This window comes from Canis lupus, chromosome 28 (genome assembly GCF_048164855.1).
Source record: "Canis lupus baileyi chromosome 28, mCanLup2.hap1, whole genome shotgun sequence".
Taxonomy (NCBI): Eukaryota; Metazoa; Chordata; class Mammalia; order Carnivora; family Canidae; genus Canis; species Canis lupus.
In genome coordinates, this window is record NC_132865.1 from 19989780 (window position 1) to 20000249 (window position 10470).

The window sequence follows — 10470 nt, forward strand, 5'->3', positions numbered from 1 at the left end:
TTCTGACAGGTATGAGGTGATACCTCATGTGATTTTCATTTGCATTCCCCTGATGATGAGTGAGGTTGAACATCTTTTCATGTGTCTGTTGGCCATCTGTATGTCCTTGGAGAAATTTCTGTTCATGTCTCCTGCCCATTTTTAGTTGGATTATTTGTTTTGAGGGTGTTGAGTTGTATAAGTTCTTTATATATTTTGGACGCTAACCCTTATCAGAGATATCACTTGCAAATATCTTCACCCATTCAGTAGGTGTCTTTTTGTTCTGTTAATTGGTTCCTTTGGTGTGAAGAAGTTTTTTATTTTGATGTAGTCTAACTAATTTATTTTTGCTTTTGTTTCTCTTGCCTTAGGAGACATAACTAGAAAAATGTTGCTACAGCCTATGTTGAAGACATTACTGCCTATGCTCTCCTCTAGGATTTTTATGGTCTCTGACATTTAGATGATCTCACATTTAGGTCTAAATTTAATTCATTTTGTAACAGTTGTCCTCCGTTGATTTTTATTTATCCTCAAAACTAGTTGTAGAAATCCCTAGCTTTGCTCTTTTTAGTAGCCTACTGTCAGTTTTATCATGTAGACCTCGTTCTTATTTTTTTTTTTTTCAGAGAAAAGTGTGAATCTGCACATCCTGGGGTTTGATATATTTTTATCTGTGACTAATGCTATAGTCAGAGAATCAGTATGTTAGAGACTACCAGTCATGCATTGCTCGTATGTGGCTCCCTTCTGCTAGGAAATGAAGTAGAATTCTCAAATAACCAGGGTGCTGAGCACACTGCCCATCCAGCCTTACTCACCATTGAGTGCATGACCCTTCTTCAATGGTCTCGTCAATAGCTCATACTGGACCAATTCAAGTCAGACACTGTTGACTGGGTTTTGCACAGATTTTTAAAATAATTAATGTATAATGGACATATAACATTATATTAGTTTTATGTGCACAACATAATGATTTGGTATGTGTATATGTTGCAAAACGATCACTATAGTAAGTTCAGTTAACATCTATCAACACGCATAGGTACAAAAAAATTTTTCCTGATAAAAACTTTTTTAAAAAACGTGTTTATTTGGGAGAGAGAGAGAGAGACCAAGCAGGCAGATGGACAGAGGGAGAGAAAGAAGGGAAGCAGGCTCTCCACTGAGCTGCTAGCAGGCTCTATCCCAAGACCCTGAGATCAGGACCTGAGTGAAATCAAGAGTCTGAGGCTTAACTGACCGAGCCACCCAAGCACCTCTTTTATGATGAAAACTTTTAAGATTTGCTTTCTTAGCAACTTTCAAATACAGTATTATTAACTATAGTCACCATGCTGTATATTACATCCCCAGGATTTATTTGTTTTTTTTAAGTAGTAGTTTGTGCCTTTTGACAACCTTCACCCATTTTGCCCACCCTCTGCTTCCCACGAATTGACAACCATCAGTGTGTTCTCCATAGCTATGAGTTCAGGGAGTTTTGTTTGTTTGCTTTTAGATGCCACATGTTAGTGAAATCATATGGTATTTGTCATTCTCTTTCTGACTTATTTCACCTGCCATAACTCCCCCAAGGTCCACCCATGTTGTCACACATGATAAGCTTTTCTTCTTTTTATATATATGCACACACACACACACACACACACACCATTTTCTTTATCTGTTCATCCATCAGTGGATACTTGGGTTATTTCCATGTTTGGCTATTGTAAATAATGCTGCAGTGAACATGGGGGTAGAGATACCTTTTTGTGTTAGTGTTTTTATTTCCTTTAGATAAATACCCAGAAGTAGAATAGGAACCTCCATAGTGTTTTCCATAGTGGCTACACCAATTTGCGTTTCCATCAATACCACACAAGAGTTCCTTTTTTCCACATCCTCGCCAACATTTCTAGTTTCTTATCTTTTTGGTAACAGCCATTCTAGCAGATGTGAGATGATACCTCATTGTGGTTTTGATTTGCATTTCCCTGATGATGAGTGATGGTGAACACCTTTCTATGTACCTATTGGACATCTATATTTCTTCTTTGGAAACATGGCTTTTCAGATCCTCTGCCATTTTAATCGGAGTATTTATTTATTTGCAATTGAGTTGTATGAGATTTTCATATGTTTGGGGTATTAACCCCTTATCAGATTTCTGATTTTCAAATGTGTTCTCTGATTCAGTAGGCTACCTTTTCATCTGGTGGCTTGTTTCCTTCGCTGTGCAGAAGCTTTTTAGTTTGATGTAGTCCCAGTAGGTTATTTTTGCTTTTATTGCTTTTGTTTTTGGTGTCAAATCCAAAATCTCATCACCAGGACTGATGTCAAGGTGCTCACCATCTGTGTTGCTTTTACATGGATTTAATCCTCTCAACAAGCCTATCTAGTGAGTTATATCATTATCTCCATTTTAAAATGAGAAGACTGGGGTCCTGAGAGGGCCCAGTTGGCTGTCCGAGTTGGATCTGGATGCCTGGCCCCAGAGTCAGTGCATCTTACCACTCCTGGCACTGGTGGTTGACACCTGGCTACTGTGCCAGCCTACTGTGTCACAGGTCCAGCCCCCTAAGGCAGGGAGGGCAGTAGCCACAGGGCCACACTGCACTTCCTTCTAGAAGAGCTAGAAGGCATCTTTTTTTTTTTTCTTTTAAGATTTTATTCATTTATTCATGAGAGACACCCAGAGAGAGGCAAAGATATAGGCAGAGGGAGAAGCAAGCTCCCTGCAGGGAGCCCTATGCGGGACTCCATCTCGGGGTTGCAGGATCATGACGCCAGCCAAAGGCAGGCGCTCAACCACTGAACCCCCAGGCATCCCGAGCTAGTAGACATCTTAACAACATTCATCTGGGACACTGATGCTGGGAGTAAATTACAACACATCTCACTTGGTATGACTAGAATCTCACGGATTAAGTCCTACGTACGGTTTTTAATCCCTGTTTTACTCATGAGGAAATTGCAGGTTCAATTGACCGGATTTGCCCAAAGTCACCCAGTGGGTAGGTGATTGAGTGAGATTTGAATTTAACTCTTCTATTCCTCAGTTGATTATTCCTAGGAACGCACTCTCCTACAAATGCTGGGGCAGTGCCTACCCAGTGTGCTCTGATCGAACCCACAAAGCCCACCTCTCCCAGAGCATCTTGAGCTCCGTGGCCCCCTTGTCTGAAATCCCCCTACCAGCCCTGCCTCTGCGAGACCCTGACCCTGCAGGGCCTCCTCCACCGAGCAGAGCTCACTATTGATTCCCAGCACCTAGCCCGGAGTAGGTGCTCACAAACTGCATGTTGAAAGAATGGATGGATTTGTTCTGGGTAAGGAGTTTTTCCCAGAAAATCCCAGTTAAAATGCAAATGTGTTGCCTGGCAGAGATGTCTGGAATTTGTTTATTGCTTCCCTCCCAGAGAGTAAGGTTTTGAGGAATGACTTGATAGGACTAAAGAATAAAGGGAAGGGAAGTCCTTGAATGTAGGCCAATGCCCAGGGAAGAGGGGTGCACCCCAGGGAATTCAGGTGCAGGATGGGGGGACCTTGGACGGGAAGCAGTCCCAGTCCCAGGGGGTAGAATTGGCCCCACCCTCTTCAATTTTGCCCCAGGCTGGCTGATTCTCAGGACACAGTGAGTCTGACCACCTCCAGAGACAATGGGAAAGGCCCCCTGGCAGGGTCTAGGAACTGATTCTTCCCAGTCCTGGAAAAGGGACAGAAGTTCAGGTTTTTCCGAGAGAGAGTCTTGGAAACAATCAACCCCGGGGTAGAGGAGCTAGGTTTAAATCTGGTCTCCACAACCTATCCCCTGGGCAGCCTTGGGTCAATCCAGTCACTCAAATTGACTACCTGCTAATACTGTCCTATGAGGTCAAATGCCCCTTGTCCTCCCACAGAACAACAAATCCCGAGAGGAGAGGCAGCAACATTGAACCTACGTCTCACCCCCCACCCCAAGTTCTCAGACAGCCCTACCCCACCCTCTCCCGTGGACAAATTTTCTCCCAGACCTTTCTCTGCACATCGACGTATGAAGTTACATATAATGCATGAAAATTGGATCACACTCTACATACAGTTCTGTGGCTTATCTTCTCCATGTAAACATATTGGGCGTCTTTCACCGTCAATTCACATAGATCTGCTATAATCTTTTGAAGATAGTTTCATTGTATTTCATCATAGGACATTCCAGACATACCACAATGTACTAAGCCAGTCTCCCACTGACGAACAATGTAGTTGTCTCCAATTTTTTCCTGCTGCCAATGCTACAGTCAACACTTCCAACACCAGAGCAGCCCAGTTTTTAAAAGACAGTCCACCAGCCACCGTGCTTTCTCCCCATGGCTCTTACTTAGGAAGGTGCACAACAGGAGTGGATCTCCCCTGGGCCGGGACACTCCACTTTCCACACCCAGTTTCAAGCTGCCCTGCAAGCTGCGCCAGGCAAGGGGATGGATGGTTCCAGCAGGGGTTCTGAGCCAAGGTCAGTAAGAATGGCCCTGAGAATCCGGACCCCATGGAGTCACCACCCTGGCGGGCCTCTCCCCTCTTATTCCGGGGAATGGAGGCACCTCTGCATCATTTTCTGTAATGCCAAAGGAAATCCCCAGATAAGACGGACACCCTCATGCCTCACAGGAGGCACTCCCCCACTCCCACGGAGATAAACTCATGAATGCTTTCTTAATCACAACTCCTGATCCTCCGGGGCCCTGTGGGGCTGCCAAAATCTCTCTCAGCTCATTGCTGCTGCTACCGCAGCCAGACACAGCACTTCCTAGAAAATCATCATCCCATTTACTGTTTATTCTTGGGGCGGATTATTGTTTCCCATAAACTCTCCTAAGCACTAAAGGTGGCTTTTCAGTAAATCTCATGAAATGTCTACACGAAGAGGAAAAACTATTTTATGTTTTCCATTTTATTTTTAACGTGTGAGAGAAAAGGAAACTATAGAACCATTTTTTAGATGGCGATAAAAGCCAGCAAGAGACAATTCTGGCTGGGGAACTGAGTACAGTTTTGCAATCATTAACTTTAACTCACTAAAAAGTCAATGTCCTGGCTGGGATATGAAAAGGACACAACTGTTTGATCTGTACACACCAGAGTACACAAGTTTGTCATACTTGTCAATTTGCAGTCTTGACTTTTGCCACCTCTGTGAACCAGTACCATTAGTCCCTTATTATTTCTAATGACTTTTTAAAACATAGCTTCAATCTAATTAATATCTTACATAACAGGTTTGGTGTGCTGGTTGTATTTTTTCCTAAAGCATATTAAAATTTTATTTTTTTTTAAGATTTTATTTATTTATGAGAGACACACAGAGAGAGAGAGAGAGAGAGAGAGAGAAGCAGAGACACAGGCAGAGGGAGAAGCAGGCTCCATCCATGCAGGGAGCCCAACGTGGGACTCTATCCCAGGTCTCCAAGATCACGCCCTGGGCTAAAGGCGGCGCTAAGCCGCTGAGCCACCTGGGCTGCCCATATTAAAATTTTCAAAATGTTGACTGTCACCCACAATGTTCTGGAATCCAGAACAGTGGCACACTTTAATAAACATTGGATTTGATTGGATCCCAGATTCCTAGCCTCCTGCTGGGGTGTCTTCTAAAGCTAACACAATACTATTCAGATTTGGAAGTATTACCATCTGCCTTTGCGTTTTTTTGTGCATTTAACGTGCCATAGATCTAGAAATTAGGGGTTGGGAAGGTTGGAGAAATGACCTACTTTTGAAAGGTAGGGCAGCTAGCTGGAAAACTCATGAGTTTTGGAATCAGGCCTAGGTACAAATGTTAGGACATTGGTAAGATTCCTCATTTGTAAAAGGGGCATGTTAAGAGCCATTTTATAAGGTGAACCAAAGATTAAATGAGATCATAAACTCAAAGTGCCTGGTTGAGGGAAGGTATGTATATGCAACAGTGGCCAGCTTGGCCATCAATGCAAGTCTAGATGTGGCAATTACCCAAGTGCCTATCTGAACCAATGGTAGGGTACACCACCTGTCCCATCAGGACCTTCTCAAGATTAGATGAAAAATCAATAGCCTTTAAAAGAAGTTTCAAGTAGTGGGAGAGTCAAGCTTCCTAAGGCTTAAGATAAGAGAATGAAATACAACTCTGCAACCATTAGGAAATGCTTGGGAAGCATCCTGTCTTTGAGAGCTTCCTTCGATTATTGGTGAAGCAGCAGGAGTAGGTCTTCCCAATGTCCAGGGCTTTGAACCTCATGTGAAAACCCACAGATGTTTTAGGGGTTACAAAATACGGTGATATTATTTGCTATTATTATTTTACATTATTTGGTATTCCCTGAAAAGGGGAATGACAAGGCCCAATGTGAAAACTTTTGAATGGGAAAAGGCAGCATGGTATCATGGTGAAGGGTGTGGGCCCTGGACCTGATGCCTGGGTTTGAATCCTGCCTCCATCATGCAGGTAGCCCTAGAACAGGAGGCTCAAAAGCCCAGGTATGGGAGTGGGACTGGGTGTCAGGGGACAGCAAAGAGGCTGATGTGGCTGTAGTGGACTGAGCAAGGGAGGTGGAGGGAATTGCATCATCTTATGCCTGCACACCCCCAGGAGATGGCACTCATAGAGACCCCAATAGGAAAGGTGCCCTCCAGACATGGTGGGAGTTGAGTCAGGCAGAGGAGAGCTAGGAGGAGATGCTGTAGGACCTTGAAAGCCATTACAAGGACACTGACACGTACCCTGAGATGAGAAGATATTTGAGCAGAAGAGGGATATGGTCTGACCCACTCTGTTTTGTTGAGTTTATATTAGCTGTATCACAGAGCTGGTGTCTATTTCTTTAGGTCTAAAGTAGAAGCCATGGTATGGTGGTTTTAATACTGTAATAGCAATGATAATGATGTAATTTCTGTGTCTAAAAGGAAAAGGAAATATATTACAGGTTTTCTAGTCCCAAGTAAGAGGATTCATTGACCAAGTGGCTCCCCTAGCTCTGCCTGCAGAGTCTGAAAGGGAGAAGCAAATGGGGAAGAAATGGGGTCATGGGGACACTGGAACCTGACCTGAGCCAATTCTGTGACCTTGGACCAATGACTTAGCTTCTAAGGATTTTCAACTTCTCCTACTCTACAATGGGGATAAAACAATACTTGCCCATAGGACTGCTGCAAGAAGCAAACAGAACACCTGGGAAAACACCCCAGACACACAGTAGGCCCACAATCAATGTGACTATCCTTTGATCCATGTGCCAGGGTCAGCAGGTATCTGAGTGTTATTAAGCTGGGACTTGTTTCCTTGTCTTCTAGGATTAGGATTAGGATTTGTGATGATAAAAATATTTTTGTCTGGGGCACCTGGCTGGCTCAGTCAGTGAAACGTCCAACTCTTGATTTCAGCTCAGGTCATGATCTCAGGGCCGTGAGATCGAGCTTCATGTTGGACTCTGAGCTAGGCATGGAGCCTGCTGGGATTCTCTCCCTCCTTCTCCTTCTGCCCTTCCCCACTTCATGAATGTGCACACTCTCTCTCTTTCTGTGTCTCTCCCCCCAAAATAAATAAATAAATCTTTGAAAAAAAACCACGAAAAACATTTCTGTCTGGTAGTGCCAGTAAACCCTGGAAATGATATGAAATGGCTATTCCAGACGCATGAACCTGCTGATGGAATGTGGCAGGCATGGAGGGGCTCTCCTAAGCTGATGAAGTTTAAGAGCGGTGGTATTTATTGCCCTTTTTTTTTTTTTTTTTGAGCAAGGGGTGGAAGAAACAAGGAGCACCCAGGAAAGCCAGGAGAAGCATTAGGCATCCCCCTTAGCAGCCTCCATTATTTCTTGCCAGCCCTCTGTCCTCCTGTACACCCAGCACGTGGTGTGGGGTCTGCCCTCCATGGCCCATGGGTGTGGTGGTGGACGGGGTGAGGGGATGGGAGGGCTCCGCAGCAGCTGAGCTCTCACAGAAGATGCGCTCAGATGTGGTGCTGAGAAAACAACTCTGCTTCCTGCAGAGACTTCAAAAGCCCACACCCTGTCTACCGCTGCACATTTTTGCAGCTGAAGGAGAAACTGCTGGAAATAGGAGTTTCCCTGATGTCATTGGGATGATGCCGACTGTGTTCTCCCGGAGACATCAGGGAGTTGGCTCAGGAAGGGCTGGGTGGGAAGTGATGCAACTTTGGACAAAGGCTCCGGGCTCTTCACAAAGGGAGGTCAGGTGGGGCCCCGGGGTTTTGAGTTGGCTGAGCTTTCACCTGGACTGACCAGCACTAGAAAGTTTAGTACTAAGAGTAGAGGGGATGGAGAGCAGAGATTCAGAGAAAGGGATGAGCAGGGCAGGTGGAGCTGTGCAAGAACCTTTGAAATCTCTCCTCTCATCCTATCCTTCTTCATCCAAAAAAGAAGAAAACCTTTGTCCTATTTCTTATCTCGGTGCTTCCAATTCCCAATTTTATTCAACTCTTCTAGGTTATGTTATTATCCCGAGGGGAATCCTTTAAATGGGAAATAGTTGATTACTGATTAGGATGGAAATGTCCAAGATGAGCCTACATGATTGTGGCAGAAAACATAATCAAAAAGTGGCCCAGGAGCCAGCTGGAGAGTCCTACTGGCCAAAGGTGGGAAATTTTTAGTATCAAAAAGAATAATGACTGTAATATATTGAAAGGTAGAAATATAGAAAGCTATGAGTCCATAATGATAAAAAGAGAACCCTTACTGGTCTCCATTTGAGATTTTTTGGGTACCAATGTATTTCTCTGGAAACTGATAAAAAGAAGAATGAACATGCAACCCAACTTTCCTGTGTGAAATACATTTCAGAGAAACCAAAGAGCTATTAAGGTAGAGGTCATTTTTATGTAAGAATTATTCCCAATAGGGGCACCTGGGTGGCTCCATGGTTGAACGTCTGCCTTTGGCTCAGGTTGTGACCCCAGGATCCTGGGATCGAGTCCTGCATCCGGTTCCCCACAGGGAACCTGCTTCTCCCTCTGCCTGTGTCTCTGCCTCTTTCTGTGTCTCTCACGAATAAATAAATAAAATCTTAAAAAAAAAAAAAGAATTCTTCCCAATAAATGAAGAAGGCATAAAGAAATCAGAAAATCATGACTCTTGCAACTCCTGGTGATCTAATAGATTTAGAAATGACCATCATTGGATGCTATGCTATCTGGTGAAAAGTCGATGGGGAATTTCAAAACAAGAAATCTACAGCAACACCTAGAAGTATTCTTCTCACATAAAAAAAATCTAAACCCAAATCTAAACAAGCCTCTACATCTCCCCCATCCAATACGGTGGCCCACATGTGGGCCTTGAACACTTGAATTGTAGCTATTCTGAATCGAGGTGTGCTTTAAGTGTACAATCTGCATCTGACTTTGGAAATAAAATGAATATAAAATATCTCATAATTTTTTATATTAACTGCATTTTGAAACGACTGTATTTGGCTATTTCACATTAAATAAATCATTAAAAATAATTTCACCTATTTTAACTTTTTTTTTATTCCAGTGTCGTTAACATACAGTGTTCCATTAGTTTCAGGTGCACAAAATGGTGATTCAATGCTTCCATATATTACTCGGTGCTTATCAAGATAAGACTACTGTTAATCCCTTCCACTATTTTTTTTTTGAACTTTTTTAATGCAGCTGCTAGGACATATGAAATTACATGTGTGGCTGGCATTTTATTTCCATTAGCCATCACATTGTTCTAAATCTTACTTAGCAGTTTACAGGATGTACCGGCTATACTGGAACTCTCTAAGAACACCTAAGAACAAACAATCAGCCGAGTTCAGAATGTGGGGCAATTTTATCAGATTATTCATTATCTTCGCTAGTGACAGCATTATGGTTCTACTTTTTAAAATGTGCTTACCTGTGAGGGATGCAGCCCCAAATTTTTGTGGGTAAAATCACATGTCTTATGGTATTTGCTCTAAAAAAGCTGACTAAAAAAGTGTGAGGGATAGATGATACCAGATGGACAAAATGTTGATTATTGTTGAAAGTAGGCAATGAGGATTTGGGAGTTCACCATATTCCTCTCTCTCTTTTGTAAATGTTGAGAAACTCTAGAATTTACTTATAATTACATAATACTTATTTATCACGTATTTATAAATAATACACACTATTTAATAACATAGTCCTGAATGTATGATATATTATTATATAATAAAAAATTATAATGATCTTCAATGCCTCAGAAGCTGTTCTTACTTTTAATGCCTGGGGGGAAGGTAACATGGGATTGGTTTATCAGGTGAAGGTGGGGGAAACCTTGGAAGGCAGAGTGAGCAGGGAATGGAAGGAAGTCTGACACGATGCATGCCCACTCCTGGGGACAGGCCGTCCCTGGGTTTGCTGTGAGGAGCGTAGGCAGGCAGGCCAGGGCCAGCTCCAAGGCGCTGGATGCCTGCGCAGAGGGGGTTGGCAGGGTCTGTAACCACCCGAGGCAGGCTGGGAGACCCGGGCTCTGCTCTTCTCCAGCGGC